Here is a 26813-nt window from a genome sequence, read left to right as displayed (position 1 = left end):
TGAGCTTGCTTCTTTAACCCATGATAACACTTTTGTTGTCATTCAGCTTTAGGTGTCTTCTAGTTACTTAAGTCATCTTAGAAAACCATGCCCACTTTATTCTTAAAATTTTTATTCTTACTTTTGTCCTCCTCAAACTTATAGAGTGTAAGAGATGATGTCTGTTTCTTCTCTATTTGTTTCAGTCATTGTCTTAAGTCATCGTTTTTGAGATGCATTATACAGAAAACTAACCCTAGGGCATTCCAATGTTAAAATACTTTGCAAGATGACACACACCATATTCTACTCTTGGAGATTTCCAATGCATATTAGCCTTCTAAAAGCTCTGAGAATCCCTGCATCCTTAAGAATACTGTTTAACCTTGTGTAACTACACTTTGCGAAACTCGTAAGTGATAAGTTATAAGTGATAAGTTTGGCACAGGTGTTCAATAGTTCTTTCTAGAACTGAATTTAGATTTGTGTGAAAAGGGAATATAGTAGTTTTTTTTTTAAGTGCCCATTACACTTTTTTAAAAAACATCTTTATTGGAGTATTATTGTTTTACAATGGTGTGATAGTTTCTGCTATAAAACAAAGTGAATAAGCTATACATATACATATATCCCCATTTATCCTCCCTTTTGCATCTCCCTCCCACCCTCCCTATCCCACCCCTCTAGGTGGTCACAAAGCACCGAGCTGATTTTCTTGTGCTATGGGACTGATTTCCACTATCTACCTATTTTACATTTGGTACTGTATATATAAGTCCATGCCACTCTCTCACTTCTTCCCAGCTTACCATTCCCCCTCCCCATGTCCTCAAGTCCATTCTCTAGGTCTGAGTCTTTATTTCTGTCCTACCCCTAGGTACTTCAGGACCATTTTTTATTTTATTAATATTATTATTATTTTTTGATTCCATATATATGTGTTAGCATACAGGATTTATTTTTCTCTTTCTGACTTACTTCACTCTGTATGACAGTCTCTAGGTCCATCCACCTCACTACAAATAACTCAATTTCATTTCTTTTTATGACTGAGTAATATTCCATTGTGTATATGTGCCACATCTTTATCCATTCATCTGTCGATGGACACTTAGGTTGCTTCCATGTCCTGGCTATTGTAAATAGAGATGCAATGAACATTGTGGTACATGACTCTTTTTGAATTATGCTTTTCTCAGGGTATATGCCCAGTAGTGGGATTTCAGGGTCATATGGTAGTTCTATTTTTAGTTTTTAAGGAACTTCTATACTGTTCTCCACAGTGGCTGTATCAATTTACATTCCAACCAACAGTGCAAGAGGATTCCCTTTTCTCCACACACTCTCCAGCATTTATTGTTTGCAGATTTTTTGATGAGGGCCATTCTGAATAGTGTGAGGTGATACCTCATTGTAGTTTTGATTTGCATTTCTCTAATGATTAGTGATGTTGAACATTCTTTCAGGTGTTTGATGACAATCTGTATATCTTCTTGGAGAAATGTCTATTTAGGTCTTCGGCCCATTTTTGGATTGGGTTGTTTTTTTGATATGGACCTGCATGAACTGCTTGTATACATTGGAGATTAATCCTTTGTCAGTTGCTTCATTTGCAAATATTTTCTCTCATTCAAGGGTTGTCTTTTCATCGTATTTATGTTATCCTTTGCTGTGCAAAAGTTTTAAGTTTCATTAGATCCCATTGGTTTACTTTTGTTTTTATTTCCATTTCTCTAGGAGGTGGGTCAAAAAGGATCTTGTTGTGATTTTTGTGATAGACTCTTCTGCCTATGTTTTCTTCTAAAAGTTTTACAGTGTCTGGCCTTATATTAAGGTTTTTAATGCACTTTGAGTTTATTTCTGTGTATGGTGTTAGGGAGTGTTCTCATTTCATTCTTTTACATGTAGCTGTCCAGTTTTCCCAGCAACACTTGTTGAAGAGGCTGTCTTATCTCCATTGTATATTCTCGCCTCCTTTATCAAAAATAAGGTGACCATATGTGTGTGGGTTTATCTCTGGGCTTTCTATCCTGTTCCACTGATCTATATTCCTGTTTTGGTGCCAGTACCATACTGTCTTGATTACTGTAGCTTTGTATTATAGTCTGAAGTCAGGGAGGACGATTCCTCCAGCTCTGATTTTCTTTCTCAAGATTGCTTTGGCTATTCGCGGTTTTTTGTGTTTCCATAGAAATTGTAAAATTTTTTGTTCTGGTTCTTTGAAAAATTCCATTGGTAATTTGATAGTGTTTACATTGAATCTCTAGATTGCTTTGGGTAGTATATTCATTTTCACAATATTGATTCTTCCAATCCAAGAACAAGGTACATCTGTTTGTATCACCTTTAATTTCTTTCATCAGTGTCATAATTTTCTGCACACAGGTCTTTTGTCTCCTTAGGTAGGTTTATTCCTAAATATTTTATTCTTTTTGCTGCAATGGTAAATGGGAGTGTTTCCTTAATTTCTCTTTCAGATATTTCATCATTTGTGTATAGGAATGCAAGAGATTTCTGTGCATTAATTTTGTATCCTGAAACTTTACCAAATTCATTGATTAGCTCTAGTAGTTTTCTGCTGGCATCTTTAGGATTCTCTATGTAGTCTATCATGTCATCTGCAAACAGTGACAGCTTTACTTCTTATTCTTTCTGATTTGGATTCCTTTTATTTCTTTTTCCTCTCTGATTGCCATGGCTAGGACTTTCAAAGCTATGTTGAATAATAGTGGTGAGAGTGGACAACCTTGTCTTGCTCCTGATCTTAGAGGAAATGGTTTCAGGTTTTCACCTTTGAGAACGATGTTGACTGTGAGTTTGTCATATATGACCTTTATTATGTTGAGGTAAGTTCCCTCTATGCCTACTTTCTGGAGGGTTTTTATCATAAATGGGTGTTGAATTTTGTCAAAAGCTTTTTCTGTGTCTATTGAGATGATCATATGCTTTTTATCCTTCATTTTGTTGATATGGTGTATCACATTGATTGATTTACGTATATTGAATAATCCTTGCATTGCTGGGATAAACCACACTTGTTCATGGTGTATGATCCTTTTAATGTGTGGTTGGATCCTGTTTGCTACTATTTTCTTGAGGCTTTTTGCATCTATGTTCATCAGTGATGTTGGCCTGTAGTATTCTTTCTTTGTGACATCTGTGTCTGGTTATGGTATCAGGGTGATGGTGGCATTGTGGAATGAGTTTGGGAGTGTTCCTTCTTCTGATATACTTTGGAAGAGTTTGAGAAGGATAGGTCTTAGCTCTTCTCTAAATGATTGATGGAATTTGCCTGTGAAGCCATCTGGTCCTGGGCTTGTTTGTTGGAAGATTTTTAATCACAGTATCAATTTCAGTGTTTGTGATTGGTCTGTTCATATTTTCTATTTCTTCCTCGTTCCATCTCGGAAGGTTGTGCTTTACTAAGAATTTGTCCATTTCTTCCAGGCTGTCCATTTTTTTGGCATATTGTTGCTTGTAGTAATCTTTCATGATCCTTTATATTTCTGCAGTGTCAGTTGTTACTTCTCGTTTTTCATTTCTAATTGTATTGATTTGAGTCTTCTCCTTTTTTTCTTGATGAGTCTGGTTAATGGCTTATCAATTGTGTTTATCTTCTCAGAGAACCAGCTTTTAGTTTCATTGATCTTTGCTATCACTTCCTTCATTTCTTTTTCATTTATTTCTGATCTGATCGTTATGATTTCTTTCCTTCTGCTAACTTTGGGGGTTTTTTGTTCTTCTTTCTCTAATTGCTTTACATGTGGGGTTAGATTGTTTATTTGAGATGTTTCTTCTTTCTTGAGGTAGGTTTGTATTGCTATATAGTTCCCTCTTTGAACTGCTTTAGCTGCATCCCATAGGCTGTGGGTCATCATGTTTTCATTGTCATTTGTTTCTAGGTGTCTTTTGGTTTCTTCAGTGATGTCTTGGTTATTTGGTAGTGTATTCTTTAGCCTCCATGTGTTTTTATTTTTTACAGATTTTTTCCTGTAATTGGTATTTAGTCTCATAGCATTGTGGTTGGAAAAGATACTTGATATGATTTCAATTTTCTTAAATTTACCAAGGCTTGATTTGTGACCCAAGATATGATCTATTCTGCAGAATGTTCATGAGCACTTGAGAAGAAATTGTATTCTGTTGTTTTTGGATGGGATGTCCTATAAATATCAATCAAGTCCGTCTTGTTTAATGTATCTTTAAAGCTTGTGTTTCTTTATTTATTTTCATTTTGGATGATCTGTCCAGTGGTGAAAGTGTGGTGTTAAAGTCACCTACTATGATTGTGTTACCATCGATTTCCCCTTTTATGGCTGTTAGCATTTGCCTTATGTATTGAGGTGCTCCTATGTTGGGTGCATAAATATTTACCATTGTTATATCTTCTTCTTGGATTGATCCCTTGATCATTATGTAGTGGCCTTCTTTGTATCTTGCAATAGTCTTTATTTTAAAGTCTATTTTGTCGGATATGAGGTTTGCTACTCCAGCTTTCTTTTGGTTTCCATTTGCATAGAATATCATTTTCCATCCCCTCACTTTCAGTCTGTATGTGTCCCTAGGTTTCAAGTGGGTCTCTTATAGACAGCATATATACGGATCTTGTTTTTGTATCCATTCAGCCTGTCTATGTCTTTTGGTGGAAGCTTTTAATCCATTTACATTTAAGGTAATTATCGATGTGTATGTTCCTATTCCCATCTCCTTAATTGTTTTGGCTTCGTTATTGTAGGTCTTTTCCTTCTGTTGTGTTTCTTGCCTAGCGAAGTTCCTTTACCATTTGTTGTAAAGCTGGTTTGGTGGTGCTGAACTGTCTCAGCTTTTGCTTGTCTGTAAATGTTTTAATTTCTCCATCAAATCTGAATGAGATCCTTGCTGGGTAGAGTAATCTTGATTGTAGGTTCTTCCCTTTCATCACTTTAAATATGTCTTGCCACTTCCTTCTGGCTTGCAGAGTTTCTGCTGAAAGATCAGCTGTTAACATTATGGGGATTCCCTTGTGTGTTATTTGCTATTTTTCCCTTGCTGCTTTCAATATTTTTTCTTTGTATTTAATTTTTGATAGTTTGATTAATATGTGTCTTGGCATATTTCTCCTTGGATGTATCCTGTGTGGGACTCTCTGTGCTTCCTGGACTTGATTGACTATTTCCTTTCCCATATTAGGGAAGTTTTCAACTATAATCTCTTCAAATATTTTCTCAGTCCCTTCTTTTTCTCTTCTTTTTCTGGGACCCATATGATTTGAATGTTGGTGTGTTTAATGTTGCCCCGGAAGTCTCTGAGAGTGTCCTCAATTCTTTTAATTCTTTTTTCTTTATCCTGCTCTGCAGTAGTTATTTCCACTATTTTATCTTCCATATAACTTCTCCGTCTTCTGCCTCAGTTACTCTGCTATTGATTCCTTCTAGAGAATTTTTAATTTCATATATTGTATTTTTTCATCATTGTTTGTTTGCTCTTTAATTCTTGTAGGTCCTTTTTGCTAATTTCTTGTATTTTCTCCATTCTATATCCATGATTTTAGATCATCTTTATTATTATTACTCTGAATTCTTTTTCCGGTATGCTGCCTATTTCCTCTTCATCTGTTTGGCCTGGTGGATTTTTACCTTGCTGCTTCATCTGGTGTGTGTTTCTCTGTCTTCTCATTTTGCTTAACTTACCGTGTTTGGGGTCTCCTTTTCACAGGCTGCAGGTTCGTAGTTCCCGTTGTTTTTGGTGTCTGTCCCCAGTGGCTAAGTTTGGTTCAGTGTGTTGTGTAGGCTTCCTGATGGAGGGGACTAGTGCCTGTGTTCTGGTGGATGAGGCTGGATCGTGTCTTTCTGGTTTGCAGGACCACGTCTGGTGGTATGTTTTGGGGTGTCTGTGACCTTATTAGGACATTAGGTACCCTCTCTGGTAATGGGTGGGGTTGTCTTCCTGCCTTGCTTGGTGTTTGGCATAGTGTGTCCAGCACTGTAATTTGCTGGTCGTTGAGTGGATCTGGGTTTTAGCATTGAGATGGAGATCTCTGGGAGAGCTTTTGCCATTTGATATTACATGGAGCCAGGAGGTGTCTGGTGGACCAATGTTCTGAACTTGGCTCTCCCACCTCAGAGACACAGGCCTGATACCCAACCAGAGCAACAAGATCCTGTTAGCTACACAGCAGTCAGTCACATCCAGGAAACCCCAAGTCTACAGTTGCTCCCAAAGTCTACCTCCTCAATTTTGGGATGATTCATTGTCTATTCAGGTATTCCACAGATGCAGGTACATCAAGTTGACTGTGGAGATTTAACCCACTGCTCCTGAGGCTGCTGGGAGAAATTTCCCTTTTTCTTCCTTGTTTGCACCGCTCCTGGGGTTCAGCTTTGGATTGGCCCTGCGTCTTCATGTGGGTCACCTGAGGGTGTCTGTTCCTGCCCAGACAGGATGGGGTTAAAGTAGCAGCTGATTAGGGGGCTGTGCTTCACTCAGGCCAGGGGAGGGGAAGGAAGGGTACAGAATGCGGGGTGATCCTGGGCGGCAGAGGCCAGCATGACGTTGCAACAGCCTGAGGCACGCCGTGTGTTCTCCTGGGAAGCTGAACCTGGATCACGGGACCCTGGCAGTGGCGGGCTGCACAGGCTCCGGGGAGGAGAGGTGTGGATAGTGACCTGTGCTTGCACACAGGCTTCTTGGTGGCGGCAGCAGCAGGCTTAGCATTTCATGCCCGTCTCTGGGGTCTGTGCTTTCAGCCACGGCTCGTGTCTGTCTCTGGAGCTTGTTTAGGCGGTGCTCTGAATCCCCTCTCCTCGTGCACCCTGAAACAATGGTCTTTTGCCTCTTAGGCAGGTCCAGGTTTTTTCCTGGACTATCTCCTGGCTAACTGTGGTGCAGTAGCCCCCTTCAGGCTGTGTTCACACAGCCAAGCCCAGTCCTCTCCCTGGGATCTGACCTCCAAACTCAGAGCCTCAGCTCCCAACCCCCACCCACCCCAGCGGCTGAGCAGACAAGCCTCTTGGGCTGGTGAGTGCTGGTCGGCACCGATCCTCTGTGCGGGAATCTCTCTGCTTTGACCTCTGCACTGCTGCCCTCTCCTTCGTGGCTTCGAAGCTTCCACCCCTGCCATCCCCCTGTCTCCACCAGTGAAGGGCCTTCCTAGTGTGTGGAAACCTTTCCTCCTTCACAGCTCCCTCCCACAGGTGCAGGTCCCATCCCTATCCTTTTGTCTCTGTTTTTCCTTTTTTCTTTTGCCCTACCCAGGTACTTGGGGAGTTTCTTGCCTTTTGGGAGGTCTGAGGTCTTCTGCCAGCATTCAGTGGGTGTTCTGTAGATGGTGTTCCACATGTAGATGTATTTCTGATGTATTTGTGGGGAGGAAGGTGATCTCCACGCCTTACTCCTCCGCCATCTTGAAGCTCTCCCCTACATTTTATTTATTTATTTAATTTTATTTTCTTTTTTATTAATTAATTAATTTTTTTTTTTGGCTGCGTTGGGACTTTGTTACTGTGCATGGGCTTTCTCTAGTTGCGGCGAGTGGGGGCTACTCTTCTTTGTGGTGCTAGGGCTTCTCATTGCAGTGGCCTCTCTTGTTGCAGAGCACAGGCTCTAGGCACGTGGGCTTCAGTAGTTGTGGCATGCAGGCTCCGTAGTTGTGGCTCACAGGTTCTAGAGTGCAGGCTCAGTATTTGTGGCACATGGGTTTAGTTGCCATGTGGACCAGGGCTTGAACCCGTGTCCCCTGCATTGACAGGTTGATTCTTAACCACTGCACTACCAAGTAAATTCCAGGAATATGGTAGTTTTAAAGCATGGCTTCATGGTTTATGTCTACTGTCCTTGAATCTGGGTGACTTCAGTCAATAGAATACAGCAGAAGTGTGCTCTGAGTAGATCATGCATGCCCACATAGCTTCTGCCACATCACATTTGGAGTTCTAAGCTACCATTTAAGACATCTAACTATCCAGAGACTAGGCTACCTGTAGGTATATTGATCAATAGCTAAGCCATCTGGTCAGCCACCCCGTACAAGGTGCCAGCATAGATGTGACATCATCTTGGATCCACCAGATCCAGACCCAACTTAAGTACCAGGTTGACATCTCAATGGATGTCAATTGATGCCATGTAGAACAGAAGGATCACCCAGCTGAGCTCTGGTTGAATTCCTAACCTACAAAATGAGGAGAAATAATAAAATACTTGTTGTTTAAACCTCTATGTTTTGGGTTAGTTTGTTATATAGCAATAGATAACTGAGACAGGTATGACTGAATTCCTAAGTGTGGAAGTGAAACCTGAATGTCTTCTCTGAGATGTTCCAAATCTAGAAAGGCCAGAGCCCATTAGGGAAAGCTTGGAGTCAGGGAATACCCAAGGATCAGCACTTTGATCAGGTTTGATAAATGCAGTCATTGGTTTAACGTCAAGAAAAAGTGTGACCAGAGCAAGAACAAGTTGGAAACAAGAACATCTCTGGGGTATTATACCTTACCTTGTATATGGATGTGCTGCCTGGTATATGGATGTGCTAGGCTGAGTCACAACAATCACCTTTGCTGTATGGACCTAAATCTTCTGATGTAGACATGAAAGAGTCAACCATGCTCTCCTACCACAAAGTTCCTGGTGCCTCTGACAGAGATATAATCATGGGTTGGATGAAACATGAAGAAGATTCTGATGTCCTTATGCCTATGAGGAGAAAAAAAAGTGACAGTAGGAGGAAATTCATGTCTAGAAGGGTCAGAGTAGTTATGATTGATCACTGATCAGTGCTCAACTGTTGTGTTTGGAAAGTGAAGATTATCACTCTGTCTTCCTATTAAAGCTCAGTTAGCAGTGCTAATGGAAAGAGAACAAGATTGTAGCAAATTGAGAGGAGATCATAAGATCCAAATTTCTTGACTCATTTTCTAAGATTCTGCCCTCAGTGTACTCTGGGCCATTCAGTGATATTCTAATAATCCATTAGTTATCTCATTTTTGCCTCTGACTAGTCTCCTAGTTTCTCCAACTAGGTTTTTCCCTCTGTACATATTATACCCAAGAATGTATTCATCAGGAATGAACTCCTCCCTTGGCCAGCTCTAAGGCCTTCCTATTAATTGCACTCTCAGGCTGCTCTCCAAATGAGCCACACACAAATCATTTGATGCTAGACTTTGATGTGAATTAAAAGATGGGGGATGAGGGAGAAAATGTGCCATTCCCTCACAGTCCTCACAAGCTTATATTAAAATTGATGATACTTATGTGCAAACACTCTTATCTAATAAGTCATTAGAACTTGACAATGCCACCTCCTTTATATATTATTAATCCAATACATTCTCTCAATCACTGCTCTAGCTCAGACACTCATCATATCTCTCTTATATAACATTTCTTCCAATTTCTCCCCAACTGTTGCCTGAAGGGTTTTTCTAAGGTATAAATTAGGCTACCACTTCCCTGAATAAGACCCTTCTTATTGGGCACAGGATAAAGTCCAAATTCTATAGTATTACCATATTAGTCATAGTCCAGTGAGGAAAAGAGCAATTATTCTAGATTTTCAAATAGATGGAGCTTAATAGAGGGAATTGTTTTCACAGCTAATGGAAGAGCTAAAAAACCAAACAGAGGATGATAAGGCAATGCAGACATTAACAAGGAACAGGTAGGCGTAGAGGTGGGACTGAGATCTTTGAGAAGGGGTGCCAGCAGGAGCTTCAGCCACAGAGATAAGTGGCTGATGCTAAAAAGGTCACTCAATGAAGAGCAAGAAACAAATAACCTGGCTTCTCTCCTGCTTCTACCCTCCAGTTTCTACCTGTGCCTTTCATTGTTTAAACTTCCCAGGTAGCCAATAAATGAAGGATTTTACACTGTAGTTTCCTGCAGAGCAAAGGTGGAAATGGAACTGAAAGTAAAGTGGGAAAATGACTAGCACAGTGACATATAAGACCTTTGTGGTCTAAACGTACTTATTCCATCCTCATGTTTCAGCATTCCCCAAACTTCTCCTCTCCCCCAAGCTGTACTGAACTACTCAGAGCTCCCTAAATGTATCATTCTCTTTCATTTTAAGTGAATGTTCCTTCCACTTATAATGTCCTCCCCTTGCTAGGATTAATTTACATTTATTTTTCAAAACCCACCTCACTATCTTCTATGTTAAAGTGTTCCTTACATCTCTCCAAAATAGAGTTGATCACTCCCCCTGCATTCTGTTTCTATTGTGCATTATAACCTTCTTCACTTTGCATTGAAGGTGAGGCAAATAACTTTTAGTTTTGCTTGCCCAACTTTTTTCTTTCATAATAAGAAACCCCCTATTTTTCTTTTGGAAGTCTTCTGTTCTAGTTTACATGATGCTAGAGAGGCTTTCAGTCACATGGATCTATCTCCCTGTTCTTGAGATTGGCATATGACTCAGGTTGAACAATGGAGTACTTTGTCTATAGTGATTTCATTGAGACGTGTATGTGAGTAAATGCTTTGGTTAAACATTTGTTCAATCCTTCTGCCTTCTTTTTGATTGAATTATTTGTTTTCTTATTGTTGAGTTTTGAGAGTTCTTTTATATTCTGAATATAAGTACACTGTGAGATAAGTGGTTTTTAAATATTCTTACAGCCTATAGCTTGCCTCTTCATTCTCTTCATAATATCATTCACAAATTAAATATTTTAATATTGATAAAGTCAAAAAAAAAAAAAAACAGAATGAAGACTCACCTTCCAGGTAAGTGGCCACTGCATTTGTTTCATGGGGGAAAAAAGATAAAATATTTATAAGTATGCATTTGCCTTTGAATAAGAATTACTCTAAGTTAGAATCACTGCTGGTCACATTTGCCTCATCTGTACTTCCCTCGTCTCCTTATTAGATCCCCATAGGGCCAGGTCACCCTATTTGTCATGGAAGCAATCCGTGCCTGTGGAGCGTCTGTTGGTAGCCCTTGTAGTCTATAGGGATGTGTGTGTGCCTAAATCATGCAAAAATCTTTGAGAGAGGCTTCAAAGTATGTTCTCATTCCCCACCCGTTATGTTCTCTTAGTTCCATCTTGGCTGGTGTAAGCTATCCTCAACCTTAAAGGGAAGTCTCAAGTTCAGGTTTTATTTGTTTGTTGGATACTCTGACCTCCTCATCTTTTCCAGCAAGCCATTACGATGTTCTTCCTTTCCCCTTCCCCATTTGTGTTGCCTCCAGTGTGAGACAGAATGAGGTAGGCAAATCTCATTGTCGTCTCCTCCTTTCTGAGCAGCTCTGGCTTAGTAAATTCCTCAGTGAACTGAGAGGAGGAGCCTCCTGCCTGGTCCACAGCATCACCTGACCTCACACTCCACGATGATACAAATCCTGCTCTACCATGGAGAGTGCAAATGTTCAGGGTTTAACACCCTCCTGGGTCCCTTCTCCCTGACTGTTCACCCACTTAGAATTACTCCTCTCCCCCTGCTTTCTCCTTCTGTTCTCTCCTCAGCCTTTCTGTCTTCCTCCTGGCTTGCTAATTTCTGTCTCCTTTCCCTCTCCTTTCAATGGCCTAGACGAATAATGAATGACATTTTAGCCACTCTCCTACCAGCAATTTTTCATGCTCTACATCAAATGCTTCCAGTTGCTCAGAATTAAGTGCAGAGCATTGGACAAGGTGCAAAGTCTGAATTTAAATCCTGGCTCCATCACAAAGCATCTGGGAAGTCTGTATAGATGTTTACTAAATCTGTTTTGCAGAGAGTTGCACTACAACCGTGTCTTAATGCTGGATCTGTTTGTAAATTGAAAAATCCCACAAGATTTGAACTAAATATACATCATATAGAGTCATTTTTGGAGAAAACACCCACTCTTCATAGTAGAAGGGTAGAAGATATAGCCAGTCATGTTAGCTACTTTTCTAAAGTCCGTGAAAGGCTGTCAGCAGAAACAGCTCCCAAGCTTCCTCACCCCTCCTGCCTGGCTCCAGCAAGCACCCTCCCACCCCTTGTCTCACAGTGGGAATATTTGGGAAGGCCCTTTTCCTCTTGGACGCATTTTAAATTACATTCTGGCAGCAGTTAGATAAATTCTATCTGTCTTCTGAGCCCCAGGGCCCCCTGAGAAAGGTACTTATAATTGAAGAAAGAACAGAAACCAAAGCTTGACCCAGGGAGTTTGGGTTTATGTGATTTGTCAATTTACCTGGGTGATTCCCCAGAGGACCAGGAGGATAAAGTTACTTAGGAGTGAAAAGTAAGAAGGAGAGGTCCTTACAATGGGGGATCTGCTTTACACGAAATAAAGATGGACAGGCAACCTTTGACTAAAGTGCTTTTATACACAAGAGGTCAAGTTAAATAACTTGGAATCCATGTTTAGCCTTCACATAAACATCCAGCCTGGAGTCAGTGGTACATAATTGCTTTGCATGGTGCTTTGTATCAGGAAAAAATGCAGTTAGTTAGATGTGTGTTAATGACTCAAGGGCTCTGGATGTGATTTCCACCCAGGCAGAGCTCTGCCATGGCTGCAGATTTTATGAAAGAATTTGTATTCCCCAAAGCTGCAGGATCAGCTCTCACTGTTCTCATTTTATATCCTCTCTATTTAATAATGCATCCGGCCTCATGTCTTTAATTACTACCCCAATATGAGCAGCCTTCCAGAGCCATATCTTCCATCTTCTACTATATTTGGATCACTGGTTCTGACACTCAGGTGAGGTGTCTACCTTGTTCCCACTGTCTCAATTACCCAAGCACACAACTCCCACCAACACCTAAAACTACTTTTCCCTTTCCAACTTCTTATCTTTGGAAAGGGTGCCTTTAGAGGAGGAGGCTACCCTCACATTAAGAAGACTCATTCAATAAGAAGTAGCCCTGAACGTTCCAATGCTACATACAGCAAACTAATTGAGCATTGTTACTTCAGTAGTGGCCAAAAACTAAGTACCTTTCATTCTCTGTAGCTTTTGGCAGCATGGAAGTGACTCCTATATTACAGCTATATCTATTTTTGCCTGTCTCATCCCCTGTTTTAAACTGTGTGAGCTCCTTCAGTGCAGGAGCTGTGTTGCTTATTTTTTGTGGCCCTCACAGAACGTCAAATAGGGATTTTGTAGTATATACTCAATAAACACTTGCTAAAAGAATAAATAAGAGAATGAACAGATTGAAAAAACAAGATATTCTCTTAAGGGAACCTCAGCTTTGAGTTCTCTGGACTTTAATGACTACAGGAGGTCTTATGGCATTTTAAAAGCGTGCCTTCTCTGAAAATCTGTGCATCATATTTTCTAAGAGATTAGTGTATAAGTAGTAAGTGGCTTCTAATGCTGTTAGCTACATTTAAACGGTGAGAAGGTTGGCATCTGAGTCTCAAAGTTTTCCAAAATCAAATTTATAAATACTTATGTCTTTTTTCCTCATTCGAGGGATAGCAAAGTGGGGCAATCCCCTGGAAAGTGCACATTTCAGGAAAGTCTCTAGGTTGGGTTAGGGTAAAATGCATTAGTATTTTAAAATTTCATACATATATTGAACTTTGAGTGCAACCTTGTGGGAACTGTATTGTGAAGTTAATCTGGAAAGTGCTGCAATTCCACTAGAGGCATTTCTTCTTGGGATATGAGATTAATTCAGATATCTAAGAATTCTGAATTCAAGGTTACAGAGTGAATTTTGATGTTTTTTTTTCTTTCAGCAGAGATGCATAAAACTGCATGAGTAGAATTAAGAAGCCAGGAAGTGTCAAGATAAGAAACCTCACTAATGAGGTGAGACTAGGTGATCTCTACCATCCTTTCCACCTCAACAAGTCTGACTAGTATATGAAGAAATGGTCAAGATGTGCTAGGGATTTTAGTCTTAGAAATAAATCAACTTCATGTAATCCCTAACTACTAGAATTACTATAACTAATCAACTGACTGATCATCAGGATATAATTGGCTTAAACCATTCCAGTGAATAAAAGTCATACTCCTTACTATGGACTGTAAAGTCCTACATCATACCCCCCCCCCACCAGTGTTTCCTATCTCATCTCTTGTCATTCTGTCCATCACTCTCTACGTTCTATCCAGATCAGTTCTCTGTTGTTTCTTTGAAAATATTAGTCCATGCTTCATGCACTTTTTTCACTTCCTAGTTTACTGTGCCAGGAATATTCTCCCACATCTGTGCATAGCTGGTTAATTCTCAAGTCTCTTCTCAATAATTACTGGAAAGTAACATTTCAAATTCACCCTCAGTCATTGCATTGTGCTTTGTTTTTCCTTATAGTTCTTTTCATGGATTGAGTTTATCTATATATTATCCTATACTTCCTATTTGCTTATTTACTTATCTATGTGCTTATTTTCTGTCTGTTTGTCTCTACTAGAATATAAATTCCTAAAAAGGATGAGTCTTGCCAGTTTTTTTTTCCAGAAGAGAGCTTGACACAGAGTGTGTGCTCATTCTTAAAATGTGGGAAACCACAGAAAAACATAGCTCCCAACCTGTCAATAAGAAAAAAACAGGATCATCTAAAACATCAAACTTTCCTTGAGCCTATCACAGACAGAGGTCACAAGACAACAAATGAACTAAATCCCAAAAAGTGAAAACCCTCTTTGAAGGGCGATGAGTCACACAAATCGTGTTTGACAGAACATGAGAGACAGAGATGGCCTCCATCAATTTAATACATTATTAAGGCTAAGTGTGGGCTAGAGTGACAAGTTAGAATATTGAGAGCCCCAGCCACAAGAAGAAGCTGTACTCACTTGCAAGCTATGCTTTATGAGCCTCCACTGTGTTCTCCCAAGAAAGATTGGGGACAGGTCAAGAGACCAGAAAACTTCCTTCCATGGTGTAGACATGCAGGAAGCTTTTGATAGCGGTGGGGTGAGGAGACAGGCATGAAACACCATGCACATCTCTGAACCCTTTTCTCATATGAAACAAAGACTTAAGCCACTGAAGGAGGGGTAGGAAGTCTTCCTGCCCAGGGCTCAGCAAAATCCATAGCTTCTAAAAGAAGGAGTAGAGGTCAAAAGCTGTCTTTTCTTGAGAGAGAGAAGAAAGCATTTTTAGTCCTAGGGATTCTGCATAGATATAAAGCAGAAGTCTGCTATCACTGGGGAAGGGGCAAGAAATTATCTCTGTCCAAGAGCTCCACAAGTGAAAGGAAAGGTTCAACTGCCATGGATGGGGAAGGACAGCAGCACAGAAAATGCTTCACTCCTGAGGCAGGTGCACAGAGTGTATGTAAGACGAACACTGACTGAGAAGAATGAAGAATCCCCCTGCCCCAACTACTAGCTGAGCAGTGAGTAACAAGCAACATTTGTCTAATCCTAGAGGAGAGGTCAGAACATGGCACAGGTGTCCAGAGACTCCTGAAAGTTGAGAGTGGAGCCGGACATTGAGAAAAGTCTTCCCACAGCTAGACCTCTCTCTAAGCACAAGTTAACAGCACACCACTGAGGGAGAAACTTAAAATTTGTGGTCAATATGCAACAACAAAACAAAAAACAAATTAATTATTATCTGCATTGACTCAAACCTCCCCCTCACTACACCCCAGCAGATACACACACTCTTGTCTGATACAAGGAGACACATGGCTACTTTCAGGCAAAAATACTATTTGCTTCTGTCTCTATTGTCTTTCTATACATAATATCAGATATGTAATAAAAATTATGAGATATACATAGAAACAAGCAAAAAAAAGACTACTACCCCATTGTCAAGGGAAAAGGCCATTGACAGAACTATACTCAGAAACTCAGAGATAACACAGATGTTGGAGCTATGAGATAGAGACTTTAAAATAACTATGGGGCTTCCCTGGTGGCGCAGCAGTTGAGAGTCCGCCTGCCGATGCAGGGGACACAGGTTCGTGCCCTGGTTCGGGAAGATCCCACATGCCGCAGAGCGGCTGGGCCCGTGAGCCATGGCTGCTGAACCTGCACGTCCGGAGCCTGTGCTCCGCAACGGGAGAGGCCACAACAGTGAGAGGCCCGCATACCGCAAAAAAAAAAAAAAAAAAATAAAAAATAAAATAACTATGATAATTTATATTAAAGGATCTCATGAAAAACAAAAACCACACATAAACAAATGGAGAATTTCAGCAAAGGAATGGAGAATTATAAAAAAAAAGTCAAATAGAAATCCGAGGGAAAACCCTAACAGGATATCAGAGATGAATAATTCCCAAGATGGGCTTATAATAAGACAGGACACCCATGAAGAAAGAAGCAATGATCTCAAAAATTCGTCAATAGGGCTTCCCTGGTGGTGCAGTGGTTGAGAGTCCGTCTGCTAATGCAGGGAACATGGGTTCGTGCCCCGGTCCGGGAAGATCCCACATGCCGCGGAGCGGCTGGGCCCGTGAGCCATGGCCGCTGAGCCTGCGCGTCCGGAGCCTGTGCTCCGCAAGGGGAGAGGCCACAACAGTGAGAGGCCCGCGTATCGCCAAAAAAAAAAAAAAAAAAAAAAAAAATTCGTCAATAGAAATAATCCAAACTGAATCATAGAGAGAGAAAAAAAAAATAAGTGACAAAAACGGAGCATACAAGAACTGTGGGACAATATCAAATGGTCAAACATAAGGGTAACTTAAGACCCAGAAGGAAAGGAAAGAGGAAACAGGGTCAAATATATATACTTAAAGAGATGATGACTGAGAGTTTTCCCCTAATAAAATACAACAAACTATAGATCCAAGCAGAACAAAAACACACACAAGTGCACACACACAAAGAAAGACAGAGAGAGCACATACACACTAAGATAGATGATAACAAAACTGATGAAAATCAAAATTAAAGAGAAAATATTGAAGGTAGGCAGAAATAAAGGAAATATTACAAACAGGGCAACAAAAAATGACAGCAGACATGTAGTCAAAACTATGTAAGCCAGGAGACAATAATAAGGCATCTGTAAAGCAACTGAGAGAAAAAAGCTGTCAACTCAGAATTTTAAACTCAGTGAAAATGTATTTAAAAAAATCAAGAGAAAATCTTTTTTCAGATAAACAAAAGCTGAAAAAAATTATTGCCAAATGACCTGCACTAAGTATTAAGAAATGTTAAATGAAATCCTCTAAGCAGAATAAATATTATAATAAATGGACATTTAGTTCTACACAAAGTAATTAAATAGTGGAAATCATAAAATTAAGGAAAATACAAAAAAACTTTTTCTCTTATATTTTATTGCTCTAAAAGATAACTGAAAGCACATGAGAAGATGCTTGACATCATTAGTTATAAGGGATATGCTAATCAAAACCATAATGAGATGCTATTTCTTGGCCACTAAGGTGGCTAGTATAAGAGAATTAGATAATCACATGTTTTGGGCAGAATATGGAGAAATCAGAACACTTATACTCTGCTGGTGGGAATGTAAAATGATTTAACCATTCTGGAAAAAAGTCTTGCGGTCCCTCAATCAGTTAAGCATAGAGTTACCATATGACCCAGAAATTCTACTCCTAGGTATATACCCCCCAAAAATAAAAGCTTGTGTCCACACAAAAACTGTAACAAAAGTCCATACCTACATAAATTCACTTGTGAATTTTTCTTAACATTGAAGGAAGAAATAAAACCAATCTCATAAAAACTATTTCAGAAAATAGAAAAAGAGGACACTCTTCTTAGCTAGTATTAAGAGACTAGTATAATCTTGATTTCAGAATCTTGCCAAGAACATTATAAGAAAGGAAAGTTACAATCCAATCTCTTTCATGAGCATAGGTAAAGAAATTCTCAACAAAATATTAGCAACTCAAATCCAGAAGTAGAGAAGGATAATATGGCATGAGCAAACTGTTTATTCCAGGAATGTAATGCATATTTAACATTAAAGAATCAATTAGTATATTTGACACATAAATGGAGTAATGGAGGAAAACTACGTCCTCATCTCAATAATTGCAGAAAAATGTACATAATTATAAATTTTATCAAATTTAACTTCGGTTCACAAAAATATTCTTAGCAAACAAGGAACAAAAAAAACTTACCCAAATAAAATTAATGAATTTCTTACAAAAACCTTTCAGCCAACGTCATAATTAATGCTGAAATATTTAAAGTTTTATCATTTAGAAACAAGACAAAAATATCTGTTATCAACAAAAAAGAAACACTGGTTGTCCCTATTTTTAGGAAATAATTTTTCTACTGAAATAAAGGTATTATTCATGTTAACATTGCCCTGGAAGTCCTAGGCAGAGCAAGAAAGCAATACATACATACATACATACATACATACCATTAGGATGGTGTGGTGTGTTAGTTTCCTGTGACTGCTGTAACAAATTTCCACAAACTTCATGGTTTAAACAACAGAAATTTATTCTTTTTATAGGTTTGGAAACTAGAAGTCCAAAATTTAAGAGGACTGTGCTCCCTCTGGGGACTTTAGAGAAGAATCCATTCCTTGTCTCTTCCAGTTTCTGGTGGTTGACCTAGTATTCCTGGGTTTGCAGTTGCCTTTATGACTCTAGTCTCTGCCTCCATGTTTGTATCAATTTCCTCTCTGTGTGTCTATTATCTCCCTTTCCTTCCCTCTTATAAGGACACTCATGATGGCATTTAGGGCCCATTCAGATAACTCAGAACAATCTCCTTAGATCAAGATTTTTAATTTAATTATAACTACAAAGAAGCTTTTTCAAACAAGATAATATTTACAAGTTTCAAGAATTAAGATTTGACATCCTTGGATAGTCATCATTCAATCTACTACAGATGGAGAATGAATAAATAAAATTATCATTTACAGACAACATGATTATATAAATCATAAACTAACTATAAGTGACTTTACTAAGGTTGCTAGATATAAAGCACTATTTTAAAATTAATGGTATTTGACATACGATCAACAAACAACTAGAATATGAACTTTTAAAAAGATACAGTAAGCAATAGCATAGAAATCCACCAAATACCTAGAAATAAATCAAACAAATGATGCCCAACACTTCTGCTATAAAAACTATCATAACTGAGAGAAATTGGAGAAGACCTAAATAACTAGAAAGATATATCATGTTTCATAGATTGAAATATTCAATATTGTAAAGATGTCAGATCTTCCTAAATGGATCAATAGATTCAAGGCAATCTTAATCAAAATTTTCATTGCTTTTTAAAATGGAAATTGACAAACCCATACTAAAATGTGTATGGGAATACAAAGGGCCAATAATGATCAAAATAAGCCTGAAGAAGAGCAACCAAGATGTAGTTCTTCTGTTACCAGATATCAAGACAATATAAAACTATAGTAATTAAGATTATGGCATATAAGATATATCCACATGCTCATGGAAAAGATAGAAAATCAGAAAGAGACCAACACAAACATCACTCTTTCCTTACTACTTTCTTTTCCCAGAACCCACCTCTAATTGCCCCAGTCTCTTGTACTATGTCCCTCCTTCCTGTCTCATTTCCCCTTAGCATAGACATTTTTATTAGAGAGTTGTCTGTACATTGATTTTAACCCTATGCTACTATAATCTTCTGGAGGGAAAGAAACAAATCTAGTACCTCTTTATATATAATAAATGAGAGCTGTCTCTTTAATTTCTCTCACAGAGAGGAGGCCCAGCAGACAAACTTCTAGATCTGATGATCTGATGCAACTCCCAAATCTTACTGAAGAGAAAACTTCAATTCTGAGAGATGAAGAGACTTGCTGGAGTAACATATAAAGTTAATGGAGGAAGCAAATCTACAGTCTAGGTAAGAAAAACTCTAAATCAACAGAGATTTCTAACATCTCTGACTCACTATGAAAAATACAAAGAATACACTTTCACCATATATGTATGAATTTATATGTATATATATGTGTGTGTATATATATATAAAGACCCTTGCTCTTTGTATATTTCTTGTAATGTTGTCATCTGTTTTATAGGAAGACCTGGCAGGTCTTCTCAGAATGGATTTTCACATGTAGAGTCAGTCCTCCAGTAAAGGAGTGGGCTGGAGAGGGAGACAGGAGAGAGGAACTTCAGGTTCTCTGAACCCTCCCTGATCTACTCAGCCTAACCTTTGAGCAGGAAAGACTTCTTGACAAGCACTCCTGGTGGTGCTCTCGGGGTGGGAGGAGGAGGAATAGTAAGGCAGCACCCACTACAGAAGACAGGCTGAAGGAGAAGGACACCTTGGAAACTGGCTTCAGGCTGAATGAAGGGGAAGTTCCATCTTGAGAACCATGCTCTGAGTTCTGAATTGATTTCCCCTTGGAAATCCTGCCATTTACGAAATTCATTTCAGCTCTGCACAGGGTGTCTTGGGAAGGGCCATAATCCTGCCCTAGGAACAGAGTGTCAGCAGACAGTGGTCTCTCCTATCCCCAGAGGTCAGTGTTGTGGGGCAGGGGTAATCTGAGAGAGCTCTGAGGGGAAGGAGAATCTTGCGGAGAAAAAACAGCGAACTTAGTGGCCTGATGACCCACCGTAGCTGGAAATAATGTCTCTAATGCACACTTAGATGAGTTAAGATTTGTTTCATTAAGGAAGTTACCTGTATCTTTACATCCTCAGTCTTCTGTTTCCTTTGGCACGTGAACCATTGCACTCTGGGGAATCTGGCCTCACTTCTTCACATCTCTAGTCGTCCCTTTCTCTCATCAAAGAACTGGTCTCTTTAACATACAGGAGATTAGTTCACAAACAGGCATTCCACCTTCTCACAAGAGAACTTCAAAATTAAGTCAAGAAATCCGCCCCCCCGCAACAGTCCCCTATCCCTCCATAATGCTCTGCTAGGATGAAGAATTCGGGGAGGGGAGGGTGTAGAAAGTATGGTGAGAAAATTTCACCACATCAAACTGCCTCAATCCCCTTTTATAGCTTCTGTGGAAAATGGAGGAAAGGTTTAAGCCTTTGGTCCATGTGTTTCATGCATGAAGCATTTTAAGACACTGGAGTGTGAATTTCACAAAGGCCCATGCTTAGGTCAGAACACTGGTTGGCATTCATCACTTACTGTAAACCTTGACTTTAGTGCCTGGATTCCTGGGGAGCCCGCATCTGTGTCGGCAGCTCCCGCCAGCTTTCACACTTCATAGCCCTCTAGGATCACAGTTCCACATTTTGGGAGAATGCGTCATTAAAGACATGTGCTCATCATCCTAGCTACAACCTGTGGTGAAAATGGTCAAGGGATATGTTGAAGCTGAATCATTTTCCTCTGTGGGTTCCTTTCGTTTTTCCTTTTGAAATAATTTCAGGAAAGTTCAAAAGATTTTCTAGGAATCACAGGCTTTGGGAAAATAAAATGTATGATCACTTACTTACTGAAAAATTATACGGTAGAACAGAATGGCCAAGGGGGCAAGCTAGAGCTTGATTGTTTGACTTTACTTCTCATGTCTATTACTTACCAACTGTGTGTACTTGGGCAAAAATGTAATCTATCTATGCCTCAAAATCTTCATACATGGTAAAATGGGGATCATAACAGAGCTTAACCTTTACAATTGTTGTACGTAAAGGAACACATTGCCGGTGAGTACATATTGGCCGGATGCATTAAAAACGTAGAGTTTTTCAGCATGCATGTGGGCAACTGCCTTTTATTTGTCCTTTCAAAAATAAAATGTGTCCTATCTTTTCCATTACATGTTAAAAATAATTTGGAAAGTACACAAAAGTAGAAAAGAGAAGAAAAAGCATTCTTGTTGTTCTACTCAAGGGGAAATATTAATTAAATTTTGATATGTTTCCTTCTGGTCTTTTTCTGACATAGATAAAAGAAAAAATCATACACATAGATGTGAATTTGCTACTAGTACCAGAAGAAGGTTTCTTGTAAATGTAACTGTGCTGGGTGGCTCAAAGCTGGACCCGATCTCATTTTACCTGATGCGTTGTCCAGAGTGGTCTATGTGGTTATTCCATGGAGAACATATGCTTCTCCAGATGAGGGCAAGAGCCCCAAGGGAAAGAAATTACACTGTTTATTCATTTTATAACCCTCTCATTTTTACAAACATAGGTCTAAGGCATATGATAGATTCTCAATAAATAGTTGTAGAACAGGCTTGAGAAGCCATGGAATTATTTATTGTTATGGTAGTAATAATATTGAAAACCTTGGAAAACTAGCTAGAGCAGGACCAAAAAAAAAAAAACCTTGTTTGCTAAAATAGCTGGTGTTTCTAAGAACTTACTGTTAATGAAGTCAAAGAAGAATCCCAAGTACTCTGGCTTACCTTTCAAGGGCATCCTTTTGTCCTATTAGGAATAGCATCAAATATTCAGAGCTGGTTTGGAGATTTTCACAGGGAAGCAGAGATCTTTGAATATCTTGGACCAAAAATGGATGCTTCTTAACACTTTTTAAGTGCCCTGATTGGGAAGGATCACAGATGGGATGATAAAGGAAGGACACGCCTACTCAGTTGGCCCCATCAGGAGGTGGTGGTTGGCATAATCTGATTGTTCTCATCCTAGATATTCTCACAGGATTGACTCTCACACAGAAGTCAAAAGTGTTTGTCTTTGAGGTTCACCTCCTCATCCTCTGAGTGACTATATCTACCCCTAGGTACACAGGCCTTTTGAGTTACTTCTGCGCTATCCAGAGTTGATTTCAGGAAACCAGCATCTGTCTACCGTTTACATCTTAGCAGGAATGAATCACTGTGCTCCTTCCCTCTGGTGTATTAATTTTTAAGTCTCATCTGTCAATGTAAAAAAAATGTATTTCTGTCTTCCACATCAGCCAACAGGAAAAGGTAGAATTTAGGGAGCATTAGGTCCACCCCAGGCCTTAGAGTTGTACTATGAAAATGGTCACTTCATTACACCTGTCTTTGTTCTCATTTTCTCCAATGTTCCTGGAACCCTCCTCCTCCTAACACTTACTGCAGTATCCTTCTTATCTTTCTTCAAACCATAAAACTGCAAACATTGATTTCTCATTGGATCTTCACAGTAGCTAATAAAGCTGGTAGGGAAGAGACTATTATTATTTCCACTTCACAAATGAAGAAATTATGATTTTACAAAGAAGGACTGTGTTGTGCAAAAGCTTTTAAGTTTAATTAGGTTCCTATTTGTTTATTTTTGTTTTTATTTCCTTTATTCTATGAGACAGATCCAAAAAAATATTGCTGTGATTTATGTCAAAGACTGTTCAGCCTAGGTTTCCCTCTAGGAGTTTTATAGTATCTGGTCTTACACTTAGACCAGAATGTTCTAATTTTATTCTTTTACATGTAGCAGTCCAGTTTTCCCAGCACGAATTATTGAAGAGACTGTCTTTTCTCCACTGTTAATTTTTGCCTCCTTTGTTGTAGATTAACTGACCATAAGTGTGTGGGTTTATTTCTGGGCTTCCTAACCTGTTCCATTGATCTATATTTCTGTTTTTGTGCCAGTACCATACTATTTTGATGACTACCTTTGTGGTATAGTCTGAAGTCAGGGAGACTGGTTCCTCCGGCTCCATTCTTCTTTCTCAAGATTGTTTTGGCTATTCAGGATCTTTTCTGTTTCCATACAAATTAAAAACAATTTTGTCCTAGTTCTGTGAAAAATGCCATCGGTGATTTGATAGGAATTGCATTGAATCTATAGATTGCCTTGGATAGTATGGCAATTTTGACAATATTGCTTCTTCCAATCCAAGAACATGGTATATCTTTCCATCTGTTTGTGTTGTCTTCAATTGGAGATAAAGGAACTCTCCTACACTGTTAGTGGCAATGTAAGTTGGTGCAGCCACTATGGAAAACAGTATAAAGATTCCTTAGAAAACTAAAAGTATAATTACTATATAATCCAACAATCCCACTCCTGGACATATATCTGGAGAAAACTCTAATTCGAAAAGATCCATGCACCCCAATGTTCACAGCAGCAATATTTACAATAACCAAAACATGGAAGCAACATAAGTGTCCATCAACAGATGGATGGATAAAGAATATGTGATATATATACACATAGATATTCAGCCATAAAAAAGAATGAAATAATGCCATTTGCAGCAACATGGATGGACCAAGAGATTATTGTACTAAGTGACCTAAATCAGACAGAGAAAGACAAATATCATATGATATCACTTATGTGTGGAATCTAAAAAAATCATACAAATGAACTTATTTACAGAATAGAAACAGACTCACAGACATAGAAAACAAACTTATGGTTACGAAAGGGGAAAAGGGAGGGAGGGATAAATTAACAGTTTGGGGTTAAAATATACACACGACTATATATAAAATAGATAACCAACAAGGACCTACTGTATAGCACAAGGAACTATACTCAATATCTTGTAATAACCTATAATGGAAAAGAATCTAAAATATATATACACACACACACACACACACACACATATATGTATGTATAACTGAATCACTTTGCTTTACACCAGAAAGTAACACAACATTGTAAATCAACATTATTTCCATTTTAAAAATAGTTCTTTTCAATGATCTTTTTTTAAAAAATGAAAAAGATGAACTGTGAAAACAAAGGTATACAGAGCTTAGTGGTAGAGTCAGGAGTAGCATCCAAATGCCTTGATTTGGTCAGAACATTTTCCTCACCAATGCACCACTGTTGTGAAGTGGTATCTAAAGTCAGGACCAGTAGCCCTTCCTCAGGGCTGTGTTTTCCCTGCCATTCATTTAAGGAAAGCTTTGGTGGAAGAGGTTACTTGACTCAGTGAGAAGCCACCTACCACCACAGTCCTGCCCATAAGTGAAAAGAGAAGTGTTGGGTAGGTCAGGTAGCCTGGACTGATTGTCTATGGCCTCTGCAGTCACTTCAGTCAGCACCTGAAAAATTACCATGAAAAATCTAAAAATGTTGTTATGCAGTGAAACCCAATATGGCTTTTCTATGAGGGGCTGTTCACATGAAACAGCTATGCCATATAATAAAAATAATTATTATAGATAAGGTTTACTGAGTGTTCACTATATCCTTCCATGCAATGACTTGCATGTATGCATTAGTCAGTACAGGTTGGGATATGACACAGTAACAAAATTACCTTGCTTATCATTTTCCTATTCTGTCATAATAAATTATCATAAATTTAATGATTTAAAATGCAAATTTATTTATCTTACAGTTCTGCAGGTCAGAAGCCTGATCTGGGTTTCACCTGTTTAAAATTGAGGTGTTTTCAAGGCTGTGTTTCTTTTGGAAAAGTATAAGGAAGAATCCACTTTTAAAATTCATGTTTTGGTAAAATCTAGTCCTTTGTGGTGTAGGACTCAGGCTCCCTTTTTTTAGCTGTAAATGAGGACCCAATTCCCAGCATTCCTTGGCTCAGTGTCCCCTTTGCTCATCTTCATAGTGCCAATGGCATGTTGAGTCCTTCTCTCATTGCATCTCTCTGATCTACCTGGGAAAAGTTTTAATGACTCATGTGATTAGACTGGACTCCCCCAGATAACTCAGAATAATTGTCCTTATTTCTAGATCAATGTCTTTAATCATATCTCAAAATTCCATTGAATTGTAAGAAAATATATTCACAAGGTCTAGGGGATTAGGGTGTGAACATTTTTGTAGGGTCATTTTCCTGCCTACCATAACCTGAAATCTGAGTGACTTAACACAATAAAAGTTTGTTTCTTTTTATGTAAATTCTAGTGTGTATAATGCAGCTTTCCTCTGTCTTCTATCTCTACCATTTAGGATATGTGACATTTAGGGCAAATGCTGCTGCTAAATCAAGTAAAATGGAAACTATTGGATTAATAACATGGCCTTAACTAGGATAACATTGGTGGAGAGGCAGGATGGAAGCCTGCTTGGGATGGACTCAAGAGATATAGAAGAAGAGTAATTGAAGATAATAAGAATAGAAAACTATTATTTTCATTTTACAAAGGAGAAACTTGAGGGCCAGGGGGTGTCTTTGTAGAGCCTAGAGTGATCCTCAGAAAAACTGAAAAGTTGATGAATTTTGTTTGGAAGCCACTCCATTAGGGTAAGAATTACCCTCAATTAGATTGACACTCAAAAGCCCAGGGTCTGGACTCCAGCCATTTACTTCTCTGAGTATTTACTTGACTATGTGCTCTTGGTCTCAAGCATATAGAATATTATAATGTGTGATACATATGTATTATAAATATATTGATATATTCATATTTACCGTATATCAGATATTTGTGGAATTGATCTGAATTGAACAAATAAAATACAATGCAGAGGTTTGGACAAGGACTACCTATACCTGAGAATAAATTAGTCCATGTTAAATTAGTCCTCCATTATATATTATATGTTCAATTAATCCTCTTTTATAGGAGGATCTGCCCATGGTGAAGACAAAGGAGACAGTAGCATACGATTATTATGAGTATTGGGTTTGGAACCCGACAATCTTAGGCTTAAATTTTTACTTTGCTACTTATTGCTATGTGACCATGGTCAAGTTAATTAATTTTCCATGGTTTCATCCTTGCATCTGTAAAATGGATAGGATATCAGCCCCATCCTGTAGGTGAGAATTCATGTAAAGCACATAGAAAAATGCTCAATAAACATTATTACATTAACTGGGTGTGGTGATAAAAGAATGGAGGACTCAGAGAAAGCAGAATAAGAAAGCCTTACAGGCAATTCTTTAAAGGATGGGTGGCAGGCGTGTGAACCTGCAGATAAAAAGTCAGCTCTAAGTCAATTCTGAGGGCATGTGATAATGAAGAGGGCTTGAACTAAGGTAGTGGCCATGGAGATGGTGAGGTAGGCTGGATTTGAGAGTGCTTTGGAAGGTAGAATCAGAAGGACTTGGTGGTGGGGAAGGAAAGTGTTGAGGTTAATTCCCAGTGTTCAAATCTGGGAGACTGGATTTTGTCATCAATCAAGAGATGTTTTCTGA

This window comes from Hyperoodon ampullatus (assembly GCF_949752795.1).
Source record: "Hyperoodon ampullatus genome assembly, chromosome: 8".
In the NCBI taxonomy this organism is placed as follows: domain Eukaryota; kingdom Metazoa; phylum Chordata; class Mammalia; order Artiodactyla; family Ziphiidae; genus Hyperoodon; species Hyperoodon ampullatus.
This window is presented reverse-complemented; position numbering follows the sequence as displayed.